Source organism: Alexandromys fortis, unplaced genomic scaffold, assembly GCF_014885135.2.
Source record: "Alexandromys fortis isolate MF-2015 unplaced genomic scaffold, M_Fortis_MF-2015_v1.1 scaffold_101, whole genome shotgun sequence".
NCBI lineage: Eukaryota > Metazoa > Chordata > Mammalia > Rodentia > Cricetidae > Alexandromys > Alexandromys fortis.
In genome coordinates, this window is record NW_026067983.1 from 4477694 (window position 1) to 4504344 (window position 26651).

General features: G+C 46.3%; 1 protein-coding gene across 1 annotated transcript in view; it reads right to left on the reverse strand.

The window, feature by feature from the left end:
• Ifrd1 (interferon related developmental regulator 1) overlaps positions 1–23934 on the reverse strand; it is a 41587-nt gene extending 17653 nt beyond the window's left edge. The window contains exon 1 of the mRNA XM_050158675.1: positions 23914–23934. The gene's annotated coding sequence lies outside the window, so the exon portion shown is untranslated. The remainder of the gene's footprint in view (positions 1–23913) is intronic.
• Positions 23935–26651: the final 2717 nt, after the last annotated feature.

Below are 26651 nucleotides of genomic sequence, written 5' to 3' on the forward strand. Positions count from 1 at the left end.
AACCTGATCTACAGAACTAGTTCCACGACAGCCAGGGCTACAAAGAGAAATCCTGTCTCTAAAAACTAAAGCAAACAAACAACAACAACAAAATCTCATCATTTTTGTTTACAACTAAAACTCTGGAAAATAAAAATTAACACCCTGTGCTTGAGGTTTTTAGAGACAGCAGACCAGCCAGCCTTGAGCTCTGCTGACCTACTGAACTTTGTGAGCCTTAATGAGCTGGCTGCTTAATTTCCCGAGATCCTCTGGTCCACATTTTCACTTAGGACCACCGAGTGCTCAGGGATTGCAATACTGGGCCAGCAGGGGGCAGCTGCTGAGTTCTCCAGTAGCTTTTTTGTGTTGGTTTGGTTGAATTTTTCCTCTGAAACTGCATGCTTCCCACTGAACTTTCTCTCCAATTCACACACTAGGCATATTTGTGTCTTCTGGAAAGATTTCAGTAGAGTTGCTGGAACAAAAAGTACGATTTTTCCAACCACTTCCAACTTTGATTGTCTTGGGGCCATGATGCTGGGATCCCACAGCTAGGTTTTGGGGTCAGAGTTCATCTCCAGCTAGAGCAGTGCCTGTGAGTTGCCCAACTCAAACTTGTCCAACATTGGACACCCCAGTCTTGGCACCTCAAGCTAAACATGGGTTTGCACTTACAGCCTGCTGGCTTAGAAGGAGGCCCCACCTCTCACAAGAGCTCCAGGCTTGCTTCACCTGTTTATCTGGCCATTTCTACCTACATTTAATATTACGAAATATTACGTCAGATTATGACCCCTAATTGCAAGAAGTTAGAAGATAAATGTTCATGCTATGCTCGTTGGCAATCAAATCTGAGGGTGTAAATAAAAGATATGAGGAAGTCAACCTGGTAACATCCATCTTATGTACCATGAGGCAGAGTTCTCCCATGCTCTACTATGTAACATCCTTTGCCATCTAGACATTACGCACATACTACCTCTTAACTCTTAGTCATGATGATATATGCTCTCATAAAACATGCCATCTGATAGATACTGATAGATAACGCCGTAGTGGTAAGTCTATTCAAATGTTGTACAGATAGGGGTCATATTGGAATTCTGCATTTGTGAAAAGAATTCTCAGCTGTTATGGGGTCTTTACGTTGGGCAGTTTGGCGTAAGAATGTAACACATGTATATTCCTTGAAGGCATAAACATGAGAGATGAGAGGTTTTCTTTGAATGACTTTAATCATAGCTCCTTGAGATTCTTAGTATAATATTAAGTAGAATTAAATGTCTCCTTGATCCTTTATATAGTGTTTGGCAGGATCTAGTTCTTTACAAAAAAAAAATATTTAAAAAAATTTTTTTGGTTTCTCAAGACAGGGTTTCTCTGTAGTTTTGGAGTCTGTCCTGGAGCTAGCTCTTGTGGACCAGGCTGGCCTCGAACTCACAGAGATCCACCTGCCTCTGCCTCCCAAGTACTGGGATTAAAGGTGTGCGCCACCACCGCCCAGCTAAGATTTTATTCTTTTTTTATTCGTATGTATGTGTATGAGTGTATGTTACATGTGCCTGAGGAGGCCAGAAGCAGTCAGTCTCTGGAACTGAAGTTACAGGCAGTTACAAGCTGCCTACTGTGGCTGCTGGGAACTGAACTTTGGTCCTCTGCGAGAACAGTAAGCACTCTTAACCACCGCGCCGCCTCTCCAGCCCCAGAACCTTGCTCTGGCTTACATCTCCCACATTGCTTCTCACCAGCCTCTTCCCTTCTGCGAAGAGATCTGCAGGCTCACAGGGCTCAGGATTCGGGCCTCACATGTTTGGCAGATAATTTCTACCCTTTGACCCACTCTGTTTCAGCCATATCAGTCCCCTTCACCAACTCCAAACCACGAAACCGATGCCTTGCTTGAGCCTTTTGCAACAGCTCCCGTCCGCCTGCTGTGATCCTCCCTAGAACTTCCCACAGTTGCCATTCGGATCTCGGCTTAGATGACACCTCCCGAAGAAGTCTTCCCACTCTTTCCCAAAAGTAGCAGCATTTCTCCACCCCCCAGCCTAACTTCATCTCCCAAAGCGCCCCAGAACCTCTCACTTCAGTTTGCTCCCTCCGCTTGCCAGAAAGGTCGAACTATAGAAACGGTAGTTTTATTGTTCATGCGGGGTCTTGCTTTGCAGCCCAGAAAAGCCTAGAATTGGACAAGTAACCCAGATTGGCCATACTTGTAACTCTGCTCCCAAGTACTAGACTTCGGAATTCAGCTTAAGTGAGCCGACTTCATTCAGTTCTGAGACAGTCTATAGAACTTAGTCCATAGTCAATCAATCTGACTGAATAGAGAAATAATTGAATGCCACTTCTGTTTAGAACATCACACACAGTGTCCCCTTCATCTGTTGTCATAGACACTGCCCAATACCAGCTTGTCTGACTCAATGTCTCTCTTCATTGTCCTCACACTGTCTGCTGCAGAATATTCTTAATTATGTTATTATAATACTTGTATTATCCACTTCCCCATCAGAGATAAGGTCCGTATGTGTGATGTTCTAAACAGAAGTGACATTCAATTATTTCTCTATTCAGTCAGATCGATAGCCCTGGACTATATTGTTTCTCTTTATCCTTAACACAGTGGAGGAGACTCTGGGCATGGTTTCAGTCTGAAGTTGCATACTTTCTCCAATATAATTTCCAACAGAACTGTGAGAGTATGTCACATCTCCTCTAAGACAGGAATGTTTATCTCACACGGTTGCGGTGTTGCCGACACAGGGCAAGGCTGTCTTCGAAGAGTACTCTGAGCCATTAGCACCGTACAACAAATCAATACTCATGACGTCATGTAGGAAGAGCTTTTCCATGGTTACATCATGTACACACACGTCTGAATTATCCTTTCTTTAACAATTAAAGAATGTCTTTGGACTTTGTCATTTAGCTACCCTTTGGCCCTTCATACCAAACATAATGAAAACCAACTTCGTCTTTTCTGACCTCTCCATCCTGTTTCCTTTAACCATTTCTCTTCCCCAGCTTGATCTAATCTCTGGCCAAGCCATGAGAAAATAGTTGAAAAATACTTGAGAGTTGATCTCCTTCAAATTCCGCACCCAGGAAATGCTCTGACAACATGATTACGATCTAGTGCCATAGTTATAGCTGGGTGATGGTGGCACACACCTTTAACCCCAACAATCAGGAAGCAGAGACAGGTAGATAGATCTCTGAGTTCGAGGCCAGCCTGGTCTAGAGTGAGTCCTAGGAAGAGAGCTAGGGTTGCATAGAGAAACCCTGTCTCCAAAACAAAACAAACAAAAGTTCTGGTACTGTGCTAGAACTTAGGATCAAAGAGATGAAGAGATCTGGGGACTGGGCCTCATGCAGCCCCAACAAAGGGCACAGCATGAGGCACCATGACAGCCCTTTCCTCTGAGTGCACTTGGAAGTTATAGTCCTGCCTCTTTGCTGACCAGCTTCCATCACATTGTTCTTAGGACAAAACCAAAGAGGACCTTCATCTACACCAGAGAGCACGTCACCTACTCCCCAAGTGCCTCCATTGCTTTGTGTGAAAATGAGCGTCAGTAGTTCCTGCTTTTGTTATCACTAGATTGTCATAGAAAAAATGAGATCCCTAAAGTCTCTGTAACTTGCCAAGTACTCTTTGCTAATGGGCTACTCTGTGTTTTAAACTGAAGAAAGAAATGATTCTCCTAATGGGGGAATTTCAGATTTTGGTAAGCAAAGGGAGACCTTTTGGCTGAGAGTTGATCAGAGAATTTACCAAGCACCCTGATCAGGACAAGCCTAGCCTGAGTCAGCAAGGCCGCCAGCATCACTCCTACAAACCTCATAGGTGGCTACAGATTTGGGATGGAGATGGACCTAGATTCAAAAGTCTATTTAAGTTATCAGTTTAGCAGCTCTTACGGTGAGTCCTTAAGCAAAGCTGCCATTCTCCCACTAGTAAGTCAGATTCTCTCAGAATCTTTCTCATTTGTGAAGAGGCGTATCTTCTGCCTACTGGAGACACGGGAGAATGTAAGAGCAGGCTTGCAGGAAGAGAGATCCAGAGGGAGGGACAAGCTTCCGGTTCCCAGTGGCAGAGCTCTCAGATTCCACATGACCTTGCCATGAAGGTCAGAGAAGCTTTTAGTCAGGGAGTCTTGTAAGCCAGAATAGAAGGCAGTGTCTTTTAGCATTCCCATTTTCTTGGTGTGGTCTCCTAGGAAACTGTCCTGTAACCCTCAGGTAGGACTTACAAAGCCTGCCTTTTACTCTCAGCTGGAAGGCAGCGGGAAGTAGGAACAGACTGGCAGCAGTTGGAGGCAGTTTGGCAATGAAAATGGGTGAGCTGCCAGATTTGAACCTTAGCGATATTTATCGTGAAGGAATCCAGTCAGAAGACCTCTAAAGGCACTGAAAACTCAGGGCAACTGAACTATTGTGTTTGTCACACTGAAACATTGGGTTCTAGTTTCATTTCGGTTGCTGTGATAAAACATTGACCAAAAGCAACTCGGGGGGAGGGAGTTTATTTCAGCTTACAGGCTACAGCCCACCTTGGGAAGAAGTCAGGGCGGGAACTCCAGTAGGAACTTGAAACAGAAGCCATGGAAGAATGCCACTCACTGGCTCACTCACTGGCTCACTCACTGGCTCCTGCTGCCTTTGGCTTCCTTGTGCAACCCAGGACCACCTGTCTAAGGGAACGGTGCAGCCCACTGTGGGCTGAGCAAACATTCGTGTTTGCCCACCTCAGACACACATCGTCTCCCAAATCCACTCTCAGAATGCTAATGTTCCGATTGCCAGCTTCCCTTGGGGAGCCAAGTGCTTCCCAGGAATTGGGGTGTGACTGATCCCACGACTTATCCTTTCTACAAATGGTTGGTTAATCTCGGGTGCAAAGCAAGCACAACGCTAGCCAATGGGGTGTGAAGAGGTCTCAGGAAAGTAATTGTCCTCAGGAAAAGTACAAATGAAAAGGTAGTCATATCTTTGGACAAGCAAATCCAACACATAATGGCAAAAGGAAAGAGCAGAAGAAGCTGGCTGAGGTTCTCTAGTCACTGAGCTGGCCCCACACACCACCTCTCGACACTTAAACACGAGCGGTAAATACTCCAAATATTTAACCAAATACTTCCATGTTATTTCATTTCTATGACTCGGAACTGAAAGCATCCCAACCAATTGTGTTGTATCTAACCATCTCTTTTAAATGATGATAACATTTAGCAATGTCTAGCGTTTTCAGTGTCTACAGAAACGAGTGGAATAAAAATAATCGCTCAACTCTTCCTTTACCTCCCTTAAAACTTCCATATGTTTCAAGAAAAAAAAATGTCTTTGAATTCCTCGCTCATGTAATCTGCCGCTTTGTACGGAGAATGTACCAACATCGGGCTACTGCCCACTTGCCGCCTCCACAGACTGCTGTCCAAGGACACCCTGTTAAAACTCTCTATTTGGAGACTTTCCTTCCCTCTACACCCACGGAATCGTGTAGGACTGGTTTGAGAGGATTTTTATTCTATCTTCTTTTTCCCCCCTTCATCCTCAGTGTTCCTAATTAACAGTTTTCCCTCCCTTCATGGTCCTAATAGGACTCCTCCTTCCTGCTCATTGTTGTTAATTGGCAACATACTGGTTTTTCCGTAACTGAAACGTCTTCCAATGGGAGACAGCTATTTTTCTGTCAGTGCTATCCCAGATGGCTAACTTTGATTATGATTCATGAATGGTTATGCTGCCTTCTAAATCAGACTTTCACGATGAGTAAGCAAAGGTGCGTTCTCTGTCTTCCCAACACCGAGAAAACGAGATACACTCTCTCTCACGACCACACTCAATAAGGTCACGACATTTCTTTGAAGGCTGTTTCTCTATTCCCTTTGTTTTTGAAACCTACTCTTTCTTATGGGGATGCCCTACACATCTACACAAACAAATTGGTCTTTGTCTTCCTCATTCTGCTTCTTACAATGCATTTAAGGAGCCTTAGGTGGATGAAGTAACTCTGAAGAGTGAGTCAGCAAGTTTCATACTGCTTCCTTACGTCCTTATGCAGTATCTTCTTACCCTTGTTCTCTCAAGTTCTACATGTTTACCTTAATCCACCCTCTCCCACCCCCCGAAGTATAAATAGTACTTCAATACCATTTTCACACCATATAAATTAGAATACCTGCCTACATGTTTGCTTTTAGAATTAAAATAGTAGATGTACTTTGCCAGCTTCGCTGTCTTCTTTCTTGTGTTATTTATTTTTTTACTTTTGGACTCATTTTAAGATGGAATCAGTTGTCGCATTTTGACACATTAGTGAGATACAAACAATTAAGTAATGCATTAATTTGAAATTCTTCACATATGACATAACACAATTTTTAGTTTTGATAGTAACTCCAAGTTCCCAAACCCATGTTTCAATATCTCCTTACATCCCGCCAATTCCCTAAATTCCACCCCTGGAGAATAGTCACCCCTACTCCTGCTCCATTAATAGTGTTAATGGGTTCACTATTCACCTCAACACCAAACTATTCCACAAGTGAACTACGTCTAGAGTCTATCCTCTCCCTCTTACGCCCACTGAAATTACGAACCACAGTGTAGCCCAGGCTTACGTCCCTAATTCCCACTTCCTGCCCTGGCCACGTCATGAGAATGACTTTCCTGACACAGATACTATTACCATTTCCACGACTTTCCAGTTCCTGTTTCTGCAAAATGTATTGTCCACTGTTGTGTTCCTAGTGCCCTGGAGAGATTTCTGTCCTGAGGAAATAGCATAGCCTTTAGTAAATGAGACAGTTAGGAACTAAACTCCGGTTCTACCACTTACCAGCGGGTAGGTTACCAAGTCACCGTGCCTCAAGTTCCTCTCCTATAAAATGGTACTAACTTAGGGCCCATCTCAGAAGAGATAGGAGAGTTAAATCAGCTAGTACATGTTAACACCTTTGGTGAACACTCTGCCAATCTGACCAGATCTAGAATCCCCAGATCGCCTCTTGGCATTGCTATCTAGATTAGGTTGACTGAGGTAATCTGCCTTTAGCTATGGACTGTGAGCCACGCCATTCCATGGTTTGGAGTCCTGGACCAAACAGAAACTGGACAGGAATATTCCTGTCTCTACTTCCTGACTATGAACATAGTATGACCAGCTACCCCAAGTCCCTGCCTCTGTGACCTCCCTGCTATGGATGACTATGAAACAATGAACCTTAAGTGGCTGTGCTCAGACACTGTCACGGTCAGGAGAAAAGTAACTAATATAGAAAGCTGTGCTGATAAATGGGGCTTTGCTGCGATAAGCCTTACCACATGGATCTCAGATCCTTGGTTTCGTGGAAGACCATGGAAGAGTTGGAACCCTGTTACTGAAAAGCCCTTGATTACCATAAGCGTCATTGTCCTGATGGGGTTGAAAGACGAGAATGTGGAGAGAAATGCCAGTGCTACAGGCTCAGTTTCAAAAGGGAACAGGGACTCCACTGGGCACTGGGCTGGAGGCCAACCCAGTTACATTCTAGCAAAGCATTCAGGCTGTGCAATTGTTATTGCTCACCATTCGTATCCAGGTCTACAGTGAAAAAGGGCAAAAGGCGGGGCCTAAAGGTATTTTAAATTGGATAGGTTAGCAAGGAAAACAGCTCTCGGAAGGGCAAAGTTTCAGTCAAAGCACACAACGAAAAGAGGTTGTTGACGAGAAACTTAATCAGCAGTGGGGCCATAGAAAACATGCCCTGAAGGCAAGATGTCAATCACCAAAGGCTCCAACTTATGAAAATGTAAATTCATTTGAAGGAAGAGAGCCTGAACCGAGAATGTCACTGAAGGAATTTCCTGATTCTAGAAAGTACCGGCCGAGGAAAGTGTTCCCAGGGTCAGTACCCAAAGACCGATGCCACTATGGTCTCAAACCAGCATCCAAACCTGGCGAGATGTCCACGTGATATGGGATTTGTGAGCATGAAGCATGTAAAGTTGAGGGGGCCATGAAGTCTTACACCACATTCCAGAGTGCCAACGAAGCTTGGCAACATATTTCAAGATCAGAGTCCTGCAGACTGGCAATGCAGACCCTGGGATGTGGGGATGCTAGAACCGTGCAGTGGATCCTGAGGAAAGCAGCAAGAAGGAGAGGAGAGAGAGAGAGAGAGAGAGAGAGAGAGAGAGAGAGAGAGAGAGAGAGAGAGAGAGAGAAAGAGAGAATGTATCCCGGTGGCAGAATGAGAGTTGTAGGGACTCTCCAAGCACATTGCATTCAAATGATTTCATCTGGAGGCGATGGCTGACAAAAAACTGAAAGATTTGGTGTTTTCCCTGCTAGGTTTTGGTCTTGTTTTGCTCCAATCTCTCTTTTCTAGTGTTTATTCTGTGATATTAGATATTGAAACTTGTTTTTCTATTTCATAGGGGCTCACAGTAGCCTTAGTCTCAGAGAGATTTTGGACCTTTAAACCGTGTTGAAATTGTTAAAGACCATGAATTTTTGTTTGTTTGTTTTGTTTTTGTCTTTTGAGTCAGGGTTTCCCTGTGTCGCTTTGGCGCCTGTCCTGGAACTCACTCTGTAGACCAGGCTGGCCTCAAACTCACTGAGATCCTCCTGCCTCTGCCTCTCGAGTGCTGAGATTAAAAGTATGTGCCACCACAGCTCAGCCCCATGAATACTTTTGAAGTCAGACTGAATGTATTGTGGATCATGAGATGGTCACAAGTCTATAAGGATAAGGGGTAGAAAGATACACCTTCAAAATGATGTGTTTAGGTATCAAACTGACAAGGGCTGGAGTTGTGTCAGTTCATATTGTCAACTTGATGGGATCTTGAATCACAGAGAGCTAAGACTCTGGACCTGTGAGACGATACTTAACTATATTAGTTGAATTGAAACGACCCACTCTAATTCTGTGCTGTGTATGGGTTTCATCATCCCTGAGCTGGGGCTGTGGACAGAGTAAAAAGGAGAAAGTGAGATGAGCGTGAAGGTCTTTTCATCTTCACTTCCAGACTGTAGACACAATCTTGGCCAACAGCCTCAAGCTCTTGCTGCCATGACACCCTCCACCATACTGAGCTATATCCTTAGGTGGCTTTGGCTGGGTATTTTGTCACAGCCACAAGAAAAATAGCTAATTTAACATTTAACAAATGAATGCATGGCATACAATGGATTAATCTCTATATGTGGTGTGTGTGTGTGTGTGCATAAAAGTTCTCATGCATAGGTGCACATGTATGCACATCATGTGTAGGCCTGAAGCTGGCATAGGGAGCCTCCCTCAACCACTCTCTCTCTCTCTCTACCTTATTCCCCAAGGCAGGGCCTCACAGTTAATTGAACACAGAACTCGCTAATGTGGCTAGCCTGGTTAGCCCACTCTCCCCAAGGACCCCTCCCCCCTGCCTTCCCAGGACTGGAATTCCACACAGACGGCCACACCCACCCACATGGGCTGTGGGAATCTACACTTCTACTTACAGGAGCTATAAACACGGAGCCTCATCTCCCCTGCTCCAGTACGTAACTTCTTTTCTTACTGTGGTTGAAAATGTTGTGGCTTTTACTCACTTATTTTTGATGGTTAGGTTTCGGGTTCTTTGCCCCAAGCTTATTTTGTAAGATTTCAGCACTGAGCTAAAACATAGTAAACACGTCGCATACATTTTTCATCAAATGTTTGGGTTACTGCTTCGCTACTACACCTTCACTGGCTTCTTAACCCTGTTGTGGTGGTTTGAATAGGAATGGCCCCCATAGGCTCATATATTTGAAGGCTTGCTTACCAGGAGTGGCACTATTAGGAGGTGTGGCCTTGTTGGAGGATGCGTGTCACTGGGGGATGGGCTTTGAGGTTTCAAATGCTCAAGTCAAGCCCAGTCTCTCTCTCTCTCTCTCTCTCTCTCTCTCTCTCTCTCTCTCTCTCTCTCTCTCACAAACACACACACACACACACACACACACACACACTTCTTCTGTCTCAGTTTTCCATTGGTAAATTCCAACTCAGTGTGCGCTCACCGAATTGTCCAATAAAACATTGCTCCTTAAAGATGCTCTCCAGCCAGAAGAAAGCAGATGCTTAACATGACAGTTCCATGACATAGACTGTGAAACCGCAGCCAGCCTCCAGCTAATGATGTAACCACGTTGTCAGGCCCACGTTTCACAGAGGAACACGGGCTGGTTTAATGAGGGAACAATATCCAGACTCTCCGCTTCAGCCGTGACTCACTGTTCTAGGAAACTTCACCTTCTCCGAGAAGAAGCCCTGGAGTGGCTCGTGATTTGACGGTCACCACGAGAGCTATGGAGAACTCAGAGGCACTCTGGACCAGCCGGAGGTGACATGTTGGATCTGACTTTGAAGAAGCTCCGTGGGACGGCAAAGCTGCTGCTGTCACTCATCAAAATCCAAAGTGAACGATTGCCGGTACGGTATCTGTGTGCCCACCGTTACCCAGCCTACCAGAAGTGTCTTATAATGGGAGCACAACAGCCTCTCGGAGGAGCCAGGGCAAGTTGGTATGTGTAACTCCTCAGAAGTTGTTAAAGACAACAGGATGAATCCAACAGAGAGGCGGCCGTGGTGTGTTGCAGGCTATCTATCCATCATCCAAACACTTGGGACCAGGAGTATTCCGATATCAGGGTTTTCAGATTTGGGGAGTTTGCACAGATTTTACTGCCGGGACTATCTGAAATGCATATTGCTCCAGAATCCAAAGATCTGGGGTTTGGGGCTTTGGGATTCTCAGCGTGTACTCTCATTATGCTTCAGGAATCCTGTCTGGGCCAATGTATGAGTAACCACTTCCATGTCTAGCTATACGGACAGTGTTAAGTTTTGACTTTTGATAAGCATTTTGATTGTTTTCAATCATTCTGTAACATAGTAGGAACATGTATGCTAGGTCCAAAACATCCCTGAGGTGGTTTGCATGAGAATAGCCCCATAGGTTTGTGTATGTGAACACTTGGTCATCAAGAAGTGGCAATGACTTGAGAGGGATTAGGAAGTGTGACCTCATTAGGTAGGTGTGACCTTGCTGGAAGACGGGTGTCAGGGGTAGGGGAGAGCGAGTGAGGTTTCAAACCCCTAAGCCAGTCTCAGTGTCTCCGTCTTTCTGCTGCCTGCCAGTCCAGAAGTAGAACCCTCAACTCTTTCTCCAGTATGATGTCTGCCTGCTGCCCTTCTCCCCACCATGACGATAATGGAATAAACCCTCTGAAACTGTAAGCAAACCCCAAATAATGTTTTCTTTTTTATAAGAGTTGCTGTGGTCGTGGTATCTCTTCACAGCAATAGAACAGTGACCCAGCCAACCCCCAAATGAAATTTAGATGGTATATGAAGTCACTGAATATATATGTAAAAATTTTGCATAGTTAAGTGTTTAAGCTATTTTATTGTTATCGCAGATCACACTTTAATAATTTTTACTTAAATAAATGATATTATAGTTTCTTGATTATAGTGAACATGACATTACAATCTAATTCTCTAGTAATTTCACTAATTAAAATACTTTGAACAGAGCAAAACACAGATTCATATGCTAAAACAGTTTAACATCTCTGAAATTAACATATCTGAAATTAAAATACAGTACAATGTGATACCCATTATCCCACTCAATAAATATATAATGAATATATTCGTTGAGCAAAACAAGAGCAACAACAATAAGATTAAGGAGTAAAATAATCTTAGCTTCCATCTATTGTGTTCCCACAGGATAATAAGTCATTTTCTACTTGAAAGTGATCCCTGCAGAACTATTCAATAAAACCCTTTCCCTTGGCCTCAGTTTTCAAGGACTCCTCAATGTTAAGTCCCTCCTTGACCCCCAGACAGACTGTTTATTCTCTCTGGGCAGCCTCAGGCTCTTCTGCTCAGTATTTTATTCAGTTTTACTTGCTGCTGGCCATGAGTTCCCACAGCCAAGGCCTGTGGACAATTCCTCCTAGACACCACGTCAGGCAATGTCAATCACGGGGCAGTGGTGTGGAGCCCACAGCTAAGTGAAGGAGCGTACGGATGTTAGCCTTGCCAGCTGCTAGCTCTGTGACCTTGGGGAAGTTATTTAACCTCTCACGGTCCGATTTCTAAGTTTATAAGTTGGAGATAATGCTGCTGAATGCACGGGATTTGTGAAAGCATTTAAAATGAGCCCTGCTGGAAAGGTTCCCAAGATGCGGGTTCCTGTGAACAACCGGCACCGTTTTTCAGAAGGAACATTCCTGCCAGTCCTGTTCACAGTTGTGACAATAGCATCTAACACAGCCTGCCACACGACTGATAACTATGAAATGAATCAAAACACAGACACAATTCCTTATAAGATTTTTTTTAAAAAAAAAAGACAAAGAACCACTTAGAGTTACAATGCCTAGTGTCTTAGCTAAGGCTTTTATTGCGCAACGAAACACCATGACCAAAAAGCAAGTTGGGAAGGGAAGGGCTTATTTGGCTTACACTTCAGCATTGCTGCTCACCCCTGAATGAAGTCAGGACAGGAAGTGAAAAAGGGCAGGATCCTGGAGGTGGAAGCTGATGCAGAAGCCATGGAGGGTCGCAGCTTACTGGCTTCTTCAGCCCACTTTATTATAGAAGCCAGGACCACCAGTCCAGGGATAGCACAACCCACAATAGGCTGGGCCCCTCCGACACTGATCATTAACTGTGAAAACACCTTACAGCCAGATCTCATGGAGGCATTTCCTCAGCTGAGGCTCCTTTCTCTGCTGACTCTAGCTTGTATCAAGTTGACCCACAAACCCAACCAATATACAACAACAATAGTATACAACAATGGGGGGGAGAGAGAGAGAGAGAAAGAGAGAGAGTGTGTGTATAGTTCAGAGGGCAGCTCTGGTATCACCAGGAACCATCCACTTTGTTTTATTAAGACTGGGATTCTCTCCGTGCGGTGGTGGCGCACACCTTCAATCCCAGTACTCCAGAGGCAGAGGCAGGCAGATCTCTGTGAGTTCGAGGCCAACCTGGCTCCAAAGCTACAGAGAAACCAAGAAAGAAAGAAAGAAAGAAAGAAAGAAAGAAAGAAAGAAAGAAAGAAAGAAAGAAAGAAAGAAAGAAAGAAAGAAAGAAAGAAAAAGAAAAAAAAGACTGAGATTCTCACTGCAACCTGGAGATTGACAATTAGGCTAGACTGAATGGCTAGCAAGCCCCAGGGAGCTGCCTCTATCTCTGCCTCTCCAGTGCTAGAATTATGACCACACACTCCCACACCGTCCAGTGAGGACCGAACTCAAGTCCTCATAATTACATGGCAAATACTACTGACTATCTCCCTAGCCCTGCAACAACTGAAAAAACTGAAATGATGATATGTGTGTCTCTGTGTAGTCATGCGCACGAGAGAGCAGGGGCCCAGGAGATCAGAGGCATCCGAATCCTTGGAGTTCCAGGCTTTAGTTAGGTATCCAACGTGGGTGCTAAGAACTGAACTTGGCTCCCCTGCAAGAGCGGTACACACTCCAACAATTAATTTTCTGATGGTCCAAATGAATGGATGCAATGAAGTAAAATGTGAAAAGCCTCGCGGCGTTCACCCACTTGTAATTACAGAGGGCATGGCTAGTGTTTGCCTCGATGACTAACATCTAGTGTCCACCTGTGCACGTGCTCCCAACACGGCGAGAGTCACTCGTCGGTTTAGTAAATATTTATGGCGTGCTTAGGATGGAGGAGGTTCCAGAAGAGAGACAATACTTTGTGAACACCAGCATCCCTGGGAGGGACAGAACAAAAGATTTTTCTTTTTTTTTTTTAAGGCTCACAGCCTCAGATGGCTTGAGTTTTCACCCCAAAAGACCGTAAGGAGTAGGAGGTATATATGGTAGCCCTGTTCTTGTCTCTGTTTCAGATGTCACTGTCAGAGCGGTGGCTTTTCTGATTCTGCCACTGAGGTTGTGGGTGCAGATGGCACAGAAACAAACCACGTGGGGAGGGTGTGGACCCTGACGTGAACGCTGCACAAAGCAGGTGTCTCTGGAACCTTCGCAGACTGCCTCACCAATGTGCATGGTTTTTGTTTTTCTGTACTAGCTCTAAAGACAAATTGTAATTAATGAAAGCAAACAGGTTATGGAGGTCAGGGCAAGGGAGTTGCCTTGTGCCCTGGATGCTCTCCTCCCGTTGTTACAACACAGGGCAAGCAGCAAGAGGAGGGGAGGGCAGGCCACAGAGGGCAGCGCGGCAAGAACTGATTGCACCTCTTTTGTAACCTAGATCCAGGTGATCTCACGTACAGCTTGCTAAGCAGATGTGTGTCCTTCCTGCTCTCCACCTCACGTGGGCTGATAACCCCCACGAGTGGTCCTGGAGCCCATTAGTCAAAGAGGAAGGCCCCAGAGCTGGTAGTTTGCTGAGTTAATAACCTGGATCTCACTGCCGTACTTTATACGCTGAGATCAATCGGTTTGGATCCAAAACAGACAATAGTACAACGGTTACAAGGATGTGCTGCATCTTCCTTCCATCATCCCTAGTCAGGGAAGCCGTACCCATTGCATCCCGGCTGAGCCTTATGCTTGCTCAGCTCCCTTCGTGTCCTCCAGGCCACTAATGACGGAGACAGATCACTGGCCTAGGGCCGGGAGCAGAGGATGCGGGAGTAGAAGAGCAATGCCGCTGGAGAAATAATGAGCAGAGAGTGTCTGAGGATGAAGGGCGCCAGGAAAGAGGCGGGAGGGCGGGCCAAAGAAGGATGGGAAGAGACAGGGGCAGGAAGGAAAGGCGAACCTAACAAATTCCACCCACCTCAGTCCACTGCTGAGCTGACCCAGATCTAAGGAAGAGTCCCTCCTCCCTCGCTGGCCTGCGAGGAGCAGCTGTATCAATTGGCAGAAGAGCTGAGTGCTGGCTTGCACAAAGCCAGAAGCAGGAAAAATCTTTTTTTTTTATTTTAACTTTAAGTCTTTGAGAATTTCATACATGAATATACTGTATTGACATCCTTTCCACCCCTCCTTTTCAGTGCCTCCCTGTTTTCCACCGCACCCTGACTCGATTTCATGACTTCCTGATTATTGTTGTTACACACACACACACACACACACACACACAAATTGACGCCATGACCACTCCATGGTATGGTTAGGGGCAAAGTTTTTATTATAGATTAGAGAGAACAGCCAGAAACATCTGGAAGCATCCAGAGCAGAGAGAGGAAGAAATACTCTGAGCATGGCCCGCAGATAGCCAGGACTAGAGAACAGCAACAGGAGATAGAGAATAGAATAGAGAATACTGAACAGAGACAGACAGACAGGCGGACACGGGGGGGGGGGGGGCGCGGGGGTCAGGGCTTGGGGGAGCGAGAGAAGCAAGGCTGTGAGAAAGAGTTGCTATGGGGAGGAACCGTGAGCTAGAAGGAGTTTAGGGTAGGGGACAAGGTGAGAAGCACTAGGATGTTATAACTTGGAAATGTGCAACATATACTTGTGCTGAAGGAGCCTGGAGGCCCGCAAGAGCTGGGATACCTAGAAGGCACCACGGTAGCCATAGGTCCCTTCTGCCAGAGCTAAGGGAAATGCCTCCTTTGGCTAGGTGAAAACCCTGGAAATGCTGGCTTTTATCTAAACACCAAAAATCCCCCTCTAGTCCAGGATGAGCTCATTGGATTGCCTTTTGGAGTCTGGGGAACTGGAGTTTCTTTTAAACCTAACAACAACAACAACAACACACACACACACACACACATTCACAACCTACTGAGTCCAGTTGACGTTACCCGGTATGTCCATGTGCTTAGGGCCGACTCCTGACTCCTTAGGACTGGAAAGCCTATCAGTGGGCACATCACTGGAGGGAACTGCTGCCCCCTCAGCAGCCTCAGAGCCTGTGGCTCTTTGATCAGAAGCTGGGAAAATCTTATTCAGGCCCCAGTCTGTGTGAGTGGTTAGGGCTGGTGGAGGAAGAGGAGGTAAGAGGTAAAATCTGTTGCAGGGGGGAAAAGTTTGCTGGTCTCTGGTATCTTTGTAGTTCCCTTTATGTAAAACACCTTCTCCTTTGCCCCCTCCCACTTAGCTGACTATCAGTATCAGGACAGAGACAAAGCCAAAACCAGGACTCAAAGTGTATAGAATGCACAAGGCTTTGGCCTTGTTTGTGCACCAAGCTCATTAATCTGATTCTGGATTGACCGGATGGTATACAATTTTGCTCTTCTCTGTAGTTTTTTAGGGGAGCAAAGGTCAGAGTTAACGTTATGTGTGACCGCAAGGAAGCTTGGTGTCCCACTAAGTTCTCCTTCCTGCATGCTTCTGAAAATCAAGGAATAGGCAAGCCTTCCACACCGGCTCAGCCCTTACAAGCGCCTGGCTCCGACTCCTACCCACCTTCCCCATGCTCTGCCAGGTTTCTCTTTGTGCCTTACTCAACTACAAATGCACGGCATCCCCACATTCCCCCAAAGCAACACAGACATCTAAAGACCTGGCAAAGAGAAGGAACTAAAGCTAGAGAAAGTGTTTTCTCAAAAAAGAAATGGACACACACACACACACACACACACACACACACGTGGCCCCAGCCTCTGCTGCACTGGTCAGGGCTGCAGACACAAGTCTTCTTGCTTTCTTGATGGGAATGTCCTCTCTGTGTTTGGACTTTTGGGGTCTTTTATTGCTGTTGCTGTTTTTTGGTTATAAAATATTGGGTCTCATGTAGCCTAAACTCACCTTGAACTAACTCTGTAAGTAGTTGAGGATATCTTTGAACTCTTGATCCTCCTGCTCCCAACTCCCAATCGCTGGGGTTATAAGAGTGACATGGAACACCCTGCCTGGTTGGAATGACTTTCTCTTTTATGAGGAATGATGATGGTTATTCCGCTGAGCTCTCTAATTGGAACAAGACCCTGGGGTTTGGTTGGTCCCACCAGCCACACTGCACCTCTGATTTCTACCAAGTGACAGGTTACAGGCATGGAAGTGTGAAGAAGAACCCTAAGAAAAATCTGGTGTGAGCCGTCACCACTGCGTGAGGTGACGCAGGAGTGTCTCACAGAGAAGTGTGTCCTCACTTTATTTTACCTTTTTTCATTTTTTGTTTGTTTGTTTTTCAGGACAGGGTTTCTCTGTAGCTTTGGAGCCTGTCCTAGAACTCTTTGTGGACAAAGCTGGCCTCGAACTCACAGAGATCCATCTGCCTCTGACTCCCGAGTGCTGGGATTAAAGGCGTGCGCCACCACCACCCGGTTGCTTTATTTTATTTCTGTAGAACATTGCCCATGATAGTACCCATGACAGAAAACTGAAGGATAACAACAGACAGCTTAAGAGGGCTCCAGCTTTTGAAACACAAGGCTGAACAGCATGGTCTTCCTCAGACCATGGCAGGCCTGCCTCAGCCCTAAAATAAGAACACAGAGAGAGTGTCTTGTTTATTGTGATGGCTGAGATAATAAATTGATAGGACGAGTCCCATTTTAGAGAGGCTGAATGAGGATCTATGGAAGCAGATGGGGTGCTATGAGGAGGAAAAGCCCAGAAAGTGAAATTAGATTTGTCATACAAGGCACAGCAGCTGCTCAGAAAACTGAAGAACTCTCAGAAGTAATTTCCCAGGGGACAATGCAGCGGGCCACAGTGATGGGAGACGGGTCAGACCAGCCCTGGGACTGCAGGCAACAGCCAGCTATATTCCAGATAAAGGGACCATTGAGTAATGAATGTTCAAAGGTTAATCTTCTAAAATGTTAATTGCCTTTGAGTCGACATCATCAAATGGAATTCTGAAGTGTGAACGCATGTCAAATGTGCCCCTGTGGAAATCACAGATATTGCTGCATGACTGCTGGGGACTTCATGGAAAATGACGGGCAAACAAGACAGTCAGACGAAAGCATTCTGCCAGCAGATAGGTCTCAGAGGACTGACAGACAGTTATCTTTCGAAAACTATAAGCATCGGCTGCGAAATTAATTTTAGACAAAGGAGGTGTGGTAGTTTAAATGTAACTGGACCCCATAGTCTCATGGGGAGTGTCACTTTTAGGAGGTGTGGCTTTGTTGGAGTGGGAACAGCCTTGTTAGAGGAAGTGCAACACTGTGGGGGCGGGCTTTGAGGTTTTTCCTATGCTCGGGATACTGCCCAGTGTCTCAGTTGACTTCCTGTTGCCTGAAAGATGTAGGACTCTCAGCTACTACTCCAGCACCACGTCTGCCTGCAGGCACCCATGCTCCTCACCCTGATGATAATGAACTGAACCTCTGAAACTGTAAGTGGGCCACCCCAGTTAAATGTTTACTTTATAAGAGTTGCCACTATCATGGCTTCTCTTCACAGCATTAGAAACCCTAAGACAGGAGGCAGAGGGCAACTCCTAGGTTGGCCTGTCAGGTTGATGACAAAGGCGTTGAGTTTGGGGCTGACACAAAGGCAGCTGCTGGGAGAGATGACCAGGTGCCAGTAATGGATGAGTGGGGGGTGGATTGGACAGGAGTGTCGCGAGCCACCTTTAGGCGAGTTTGTACGTTCCAGGGTAAGAGCATGAGGGTTAGAAATGTTAGGTAGGAGGAACAGAGATAAGAAAGAAACATAGAATGCTGAATTCTGAGTTCTTAGTTTGCCTGTGTTTATTTTTCATAAGCTTTTATACCCTATTCAAAAAGCGGGGAAGAAGGCAAGACTGTTTTAACATGATACAAAGGACGACCAGAACAGTTATTTGCTCCAGTACTTGAGACGTCAAGTCATTAATTCTGAGTAAAGCATTAGATGTTAGGAGCAGTGAACCCACCCTAGACCAACTATCCTGCAGGCAGCCACTCCCTAAGTCAAACCTCCTATTTCAAAAGAAGGAGCAGAAGGATGCTTGAATTCTCTGACCTTTGGTCAGGATGGAATGGACCTACCTCTTTGGGCCATCTTAATGTCCCAAACACCAAGTAACCACACCCTAGGTCAGGATCTCTTGTTTTGTAGCCACACCTGTTGTCAACAACTTGGAAAGAGCAAAAATAAATTCAAACTCTCTGACCTTCAGACAAGGTGAAATAGATTCAGTTTTGGGTTCCCACGTGGGAATGGAATCAGGTTCTGTGTTTGCAGTTAGTATCAGCCAAAGTAGGGTTGGGTCCTCTTTAAGAGAAAGAATATGGACTTTAGAAGACAAAATTCCCAGGGCCTCTTTTTCCTCCATTGCCCTTGAATAGGTGCATGCAAGCCTGTCAGCATTAAGTCTCTAAACCTTCCCAGTGAACCATCTCATGGGTACGTCAGTATGAGATTTCAAACCTGGGATGAATGCTCCTCCGCCCCCCCCCCCCCCCCCCCCCCCCCCCCCCCCCCCCCCCCCCCCCCATCCACTGAGGCAAGCGAATCTTCCTTCTGCTTTCAGCCTGAGCTCCTTCCTTTCTCTCTCCCAAAGAGGTAGCTTTTGCCGAGACTGGATACATTATGTTCACAGTCAGGAGAGTTAATAAATAAGTACAAAGTGAACTGATACCTGACTGTGAACATGGGCTGGTGACACCTACATTCAAGATGATGAAACTTCTCATCAGTTAAAAGTTAATCTAGGTGAGATTTAACTCACCCGCGTCTTCTAGATGATTCAGAATCCAATCAACGTGACAAAGAAGATTAGACATCACAGCAGTCAACCACCAGGGCTGCTGCCCTCTCTAGCTGGAGCCAGGCCAGAAGCCCAGGAGTGAGCCTTGATCTTTCTGCTCATTTCCTCTTAGCCACCGAATCGTTTTATTTCCTAAGCATCTCTCAGACTCCCTTCTTTCTCCGTTCTTACCTCTAGGACCAGAGATCTGATGGTCTCTGCCTCTTTCCTGCTCCATTCCTAAAGCCCTCCAAACTGGTGCGTTTTCCATCCTTACAACATCTTAGAATTTTGTTCTTCATTCTAGTGCTCAGAACACTCTTTCCGCAGGTAGACCTGCCTATATGATACTCCCTATAAGGAAACCTTCTCAGGGCCCCAAGGGCTCCGTGACCTCACCCCTTTGTACCTTAAACTTGTGGCTCTTAGGACCTGGCTTTAACCTTTGTACTCTGCTCAGAGTCCTTCGCTAATTCTCCGAAAGTTCTCACATTGAAGCATCTGGTTCCTGATTTGAAATCATTCTCCTTTCACCAAAGCTCTCCTCTTCCCCAACTTCCTTCATAATGCTCACCTTTTCTGGTGTGATGGTTATGTTGATGGCTAATTTTATGTTTACAAGTTCAAAGTATCTGTGCTTAAGAGAACTACACAGCAATATTAGACCTCCAAAAGTTAAGAGCTGTTAAGAGTTACATTTTTTTCACAGCTGTTTCTGCTTGTGTAAACAAGCTTACTTTACATAAGATGACCTTCTGTTTGCACAAGAGCAAATTGTAACTTTGTGTTCTTTGCCTTTATCAACCCCTAACTGTTGCCAGTTCGGAATTCTAGAATCCCAAGTCTCCCCTGTGTAGACCTGCGGTCAGTATCTGAGTAAGAGAATCTTTGTTAATGTTTATTGATGGTCAAACTGGTGACTCTCTGAACAACTCCAGACCTAGAAAACAGGAAGCCTTCTCCAACACCCACCTATCTACCCTCAAGCCAGTGATTTCTCTGTAACCACACAGGCAACATTCCATTGAGGCACTCAGCGAGCCACACACGGTGGTTTGGAAGAAAAGCCTCCAAAAGGAGTGGCTCTATTAGGAGGTGTGGCTTTGTTGCAATACTATGGCCTTGCTGGAGGAAGTGTGTCACCGTGGGGATGGGCTTTGAGGTCTCATTTGTGCTCAAGCAACACCCAGTGTCCTACACCACTTCCTGTTGCCTGCTGATCAAGATGTAGCTCTCTCAGCTCCAGCAGCACCTCTGCCAGCACACTACCAGGTCCCACCAAGATGACAGTGGACTGAACCTCTGAAAGTATACGTCATCCCAATTAAGTGTTTTCCTGTAGAAGAGTTGCCCTGGTCATGGTGTCTCTCCACAGCAATAGAAACCCTGACCAAGACCCCACATTAAACATCCTCGTCTCTATCTGCTTCTCCCTCTCCTTTCTCACCTGTGGACTCCCTGCACCTGGGAGCCACATCCGATTATTCTGTACTCCCAGAATTTAGCAGAATACAGGTCCACCAGATTGTTTTGAATGAATAAAAAATGGATGACCGAATCAGTCACACGTAAGTCATCCTCTGTGACAAAGCACAGAGCAGAAAACTCACCCTGGGGTGTCCCCATCATGAACGTAGGTGGGGGAAAATTCATCTTAGGGTGTATGTAATGGTCTGTCCTGTCCCTTTAAGAGACAAGCCCCTCCCTCTACCAGCCTGCTAGCACTCAAGCTCTCTCTCTCTCTCTCTCTCTCTCTCTCTCTCTCTCTCTCTCTCTCTCTGTCTCTGTCTCTCTCTGTCTTTCTCTCTCTGTCTCTCTCACTCCCCCCCCCCCTTTACTAAATAAACTATGTCCAAACTCCCTCTGCATGGCGTACCTGTCCGTCTCTCTCACCTGCCGCAGCTCCTCTTGGGACCTGGCTGCCCCATCGTGGCCCACTGCACCCCTCTGAGAACTGCAGCGTTTTTTGGTCTGGGGTGTCCCTGAGCATGTAGACAGGTGGGAGAAAAGTGCGGGACACTGAGAATAATTACCAGAAAAGTAAGAGGATCCCCAAGAACTGCGTTGTCATCTTTGTTTTTATCTGCAAGCTAAGTTTCGGGGATGGACGCGAATTGCTTTTAGAATGCAGGCACTTAGCAGGACACCCGCCATGCTGCAGTAAAGGAGGGGTCCCACTGCTCGATAGGCCTTGAGGACAGGCCCTGCCCTTCTCCATAAGCCAGCTCTGCTGCCTTGCCACCAGCGTCAAGGACTGACGTCAAACAGCAGAGAAGAGAGGGAGAGGAAAAGCAGCTAGCTTCAGGGAAGCCAGAGCTGCCGTAACTTCCGGACAGATGCACACACCTGGCCTCCAGGGTGTAATAACGCCTCTATTTGTGCGTGCAGATAGCCAAGTAGAGCCTAGAAGTTTTACTCACAAAGGAAGAAAGGACAACCAGATGGCTAACATGAAAGGAGGGGGGTGGGAATGTAGTAGTATCGGAACTAGAAGCCAGGGTTCATGAAAGTTGTTGGGGAACAAACACATGAAGATTAAGGCAGGCTGATGCTCTGTCAAGTTTAAGTCTAAATTAGGGCCAGGATGGGATGTAGTTTAGTGATAGAGAACTTACTACTTAAGTTCTTGCTTAAGTGAGTCTGGGTTCCAACCTTAGCGCTATCCCCAAAATTAAAGATAAGTAAACAGGAGAAATGAGGTAAGGGTAGTGAGGATGAAGACGTTTAGAACTGAATGATTGCTTTCAATTTGTTGTTCCTGAAGAAAGAATTACTTTTTGCCAACATCAACAGAGAGAGGTTTTTGTTGTTGTTTTTGTTTTTAATGTTAGAGGCTTAAACCTGGAGGCTTTAGTCTTACAACCAGGATACTGCCCCCCTCCTTACTCAGCTGGAAGAAAGGAGAAGGCGATTTAGAGAAATTGAAGGAGAAAGAAGGCAGAATTGGAAGTGTGGTGCCCACCAGCTTTCTGGGACCCTGCTACTTGGGGCCCAAGCACCAATGTCTTCCACCCCAACCTAACTACACCCCCAGCCGGTGCTATCATCTATGGGCCATTCCTTCCTACTCTCCAAGGGGCATCGTAAAAACCGTGTTACATAAGAGGGAGTGTCAGTCTTCAAGGGAGGCTGCTCAGACTCATTTCTAGCCCAGTACATCAAGGTCACTGTCTACACACCTACAGCAAAGGAAAGGGAACCGGCAACACAAAGCCTTGGCCGCCAGTGAGTCTGATTCTGAGGACACTGTGGAGAGGTGAGCCCCCGCCTTTGCTGCTGTACCCTCTTTTCTGAGAGGAAGAGACAGGGCAGACACTCACGTCCCACTGAAGACCCTCCTGTCATCGGAGGCTGGAAGAATCTAGACCTAGATAACAGATCTGCAGGATCCATCCATGAAGAACGCAGCTCACAGAACACATCCCTCTTGAAGACATAGAAAAAAATGTAAACGTTCCTCCCCCTTTAAGTGGCCCCTGCCCGACCATCGAGGGCCCCATCCTCTTAGCTACTCCAGTGTTCTACCAAGCACTTCTGCCCCCCTCCCTATTCTCCTCCTGGCCACCTTCTGGGCCCTGTATTTGCTTTTAATTTTCTCTAAGTTCTCTTACGTAGGATCAAGCTCTGGCTTTTGTTCAGTCCAAAGAAGCCATTTATAGTATCTGCCAGGTAGCCATGGTTCCAGGTCACGTGCACGGACTCTTAGTATGGTGGCTTAGGTCGGCGAGATGGCTCAGGGGTAAAGGTGCTTGCAACCACGCCTGAGGACCAACTGAGTTCAAGGCCCTGGTCCTAGAGAAGGGGACCACACTCACGAAGGTAGGCACGTGCACACACACACACACACACACACACACACACACACACACAAATATGTGTAAGAGTTTTCAAAATCAAAAGGCCCGAGTTAGACTCTTGTCCCTGAAGAATGTAACTGTAGCAGGCTATTGAGCCGTAGTTGTGCCGTCTCGTGAGGGTATGCCTAAGAGTAGGTTAAGTGCTAAAACTATCTTGTGTAACACGGGTGTCTGGACCAGACCTAAATTCCTACGCAATGGGACCGGGAGCCAAAGGTTAACTGACCACTGAACTGCTTCTGTCTCCACTTCTGCAAGCAACGCCAGCTGGCTGCTGATAACCAGAGCTGCCTTTTGTAAACAACACCGCTGTAGAAGTAGGGGATGCTTCCCACTCATCTGCGTGGGGCAGCCCCACAAGCTCTACTAAAGACTCACTCAGGCCTCTCGGGAGCTTTTTTCTTTTCAAGCACCCCATAAAATAACATCATCACTAAGACTCCGGTTTCCCGTTTGCAAGTAGCCAGGGTGGTTCTTACCTTGTTCTCAGCTTCTGAGATGTACACATCGTGTCCTCGTAAAGTTGTTCACATAACATTGGCACCTAGGGATCACCGATAAATGGCAGCTGTTCTGGAACAATACTGGCAAAATAAGCTGACATCAGCCAGAAGCCTAGCCAGTCCCAGCTGTTGGCGCAAGGAAAAAGGAAAGTACCATCAAATACTGGGATGAATGGCGCACATCCCTTCTGGAACAACCTTTTACTGTACAGAGAATGGACCGGAGCCAGAAGGAGAACAGGGTAGTTTTACCGCAGTCAGCCTACGTGGGGCCTCCTGGGTTTGGCCTTCGTAATAATAGGAAGTGCTGAGTCACCCGGTCCCTGGAAAGGGTGGGGCGGTGGCAGGCCTCCCAGAGAGCTGTCCAGGCCCAGTCTATCCACCCCGGTCTCCTGATCCACTTACGGCTGACCTTGTCTTTGTCTCAGCCCTGTTTACGCTCCCGTCTCTCGCCCACTGATCCAACTGGTTATTTTCCTGCTCTGAGTACCAGCCTCCTACTCCCTTGTCCAATGCAGAGCCCAACAGGCAGGTGCCCTAAGGGACACCTGGGAATTTCCGTCTTCATATTAGAGGAGGCCCTGGGCAGAAAGAAGTGCCAACTCTTTTTGCTAAGAACCCTGCTTGGGTTCTTAGACATGATAAGTGAAAGGGAGGCGGAGCCAGTCAGAGTCCTGTACAGAATGGACACGGATGTAAGTGAAGCCAAGGGGAGAATGAGAAGTGTGTTCTAGAGGACACAACTCCATCTGTGCCCTCTGGGAGGCGCTAGGGTCTGAAGATGTCTCGCTGTCTCTCCTCTGCTCTAGGTTATCTCTCTAAGTAGCAATTTTAGATGTTAATTGGCCCTTGCTCCCTCCACTTGCGACTATGGCGCGGCTTGTCTGCTTTGTAGGCTGCACAGCTCTCTTGCAGACTCAGATGTCATGAGTTAACAGTTAACAGAGATGACTGACACTCTCAGCAATGACAGCAACATGACTTCTAGCGTCTCCAGGAGCCGGAGAACAGGCCTTTGGAAAGACTCCTGCCTTCTCCGTGACAAGTTGACCACTCCCAGCACCGGTTCCTCCGAATTTCACTTCCTGTTTCCTCGTTTGTGAAATACAGAGTGGTTAGATCTCAGGTGTGAGGACCAAGAGCCGTCAGAAAGGCCTCTTCTGTCCTCACTTTTCTTGCAACCATGACCGCAAGCCTGTGACATGACAGAGCACAGGGGCTTAGTGGTTGAGAAAACAGCAGCCACCACCTCAGCCACTTCCTCTTGGGTACCAATCTCTGAGATTACACTCTTGAAGCAGAGGGCACTTCCAGCCCCTCCAGTGAGACAGGGATGAGATAGGGAGCCCCCCCCCCGACTTTCTTTTGCTGAGCCCAGGGTACCACAGTGGCAGCTGAGCCTTTCCTTCCTTATTCCAAGCCCATCAGTCTAGTTCCTTGAAGGGGGTACTTTCTTGGCACAGAACGGGAGCTATGCTGTTACCCCATTCCCTGACAGTAAGATTCCTTTTCTTGCCCCACACTTTCAAAGGCCTGCCCGCTGCGCACAAGGTCTTAAAAGTTCTAGCTTTGACCTCAGTGCTGAGACCACGCCTCAGCTTAAGTTCTTGAGTTAATTAAGTTCTCTGTGCTAAGGTCCGCTCCTCAGCCTGTAGGCTGTCGCGCCTGGGCATCCATCGTCATCTGCCCGTCCATGAAAAGAACAGACATGAATTCCGTGGTTCAGCTTCATCTTTGTTGTTCTCATTATGGAGAAGTCAGATAGAATCATGCAAGAAGAATTGAGAATTTTTAACCATAAACGTGTATAAAGCATTCTTTTATTAACAATTCTGATTGTAAAATGACTCTAAAGTCATTTTACAAGATATAAAAATCCGGGAACGGTTAACCATCAGCAATAAAAAGCCTGATAATCTCACCATCTGAGAGCAGCAGTTGTCCACATGTTCCCGCTGATCTGATCTTACTTCTCTACAACTGGTAATGGAAATAGCCTTTAAAAAAAAACAAGTAAGAGCTCCATTACATAAAAGATGGGCATTGTCCTAGAGCTTAAGCGTATATATACATTTGCTGGTATCTCCACTGTGGAAAGACAAGTGTTGGGGACCGCTGCAATGACTCAGCAGCTCAAGGTGCTTCTCCTCACGACCGGGAGCCTGAGTTTGGCCCCGGGGACCCACGTGATGAAAGCCAAGAACAGACTCATAAAAAGGCGTCATTGAACTCTATACATACACACACTGTACACACACACCACACACACATACACACACACACACACGAGTATGAACATAGTAAATACATGTGACTTTAGAATATGTTCCTAAGATTGAATAAACCGAGTCCCAGGATAGCAAGTTCATCATTCATCCAAATGGGCTCCAAACCTGGCTCATTCCCAGAGTACAACGACGTTCTAAGAATTTTCATGCTGAGACGTGAGACTCTGCCGAAAGAGTGGATGAGAGGTAGGCACTGCTCCTCGGACTCAGATCTCCCCAGGCTGCCGCTAAAGCTATGGAAGGTTCTCTGTGTTCAGACTTTTTTTTTTTTTTTTTTAAAGAGGTTTATTTCTTCAGGCATTCAAAATACAGAAGCTGACAAAAAGCAAGGGAGAGATTGCTCTGAAACTCCATAAAGCACCTTGGCTGGAAGTCCACGAAGGAGAGAGGGGAGGAAACCCTTGGCTCTTACCCCCCCCCACTCTC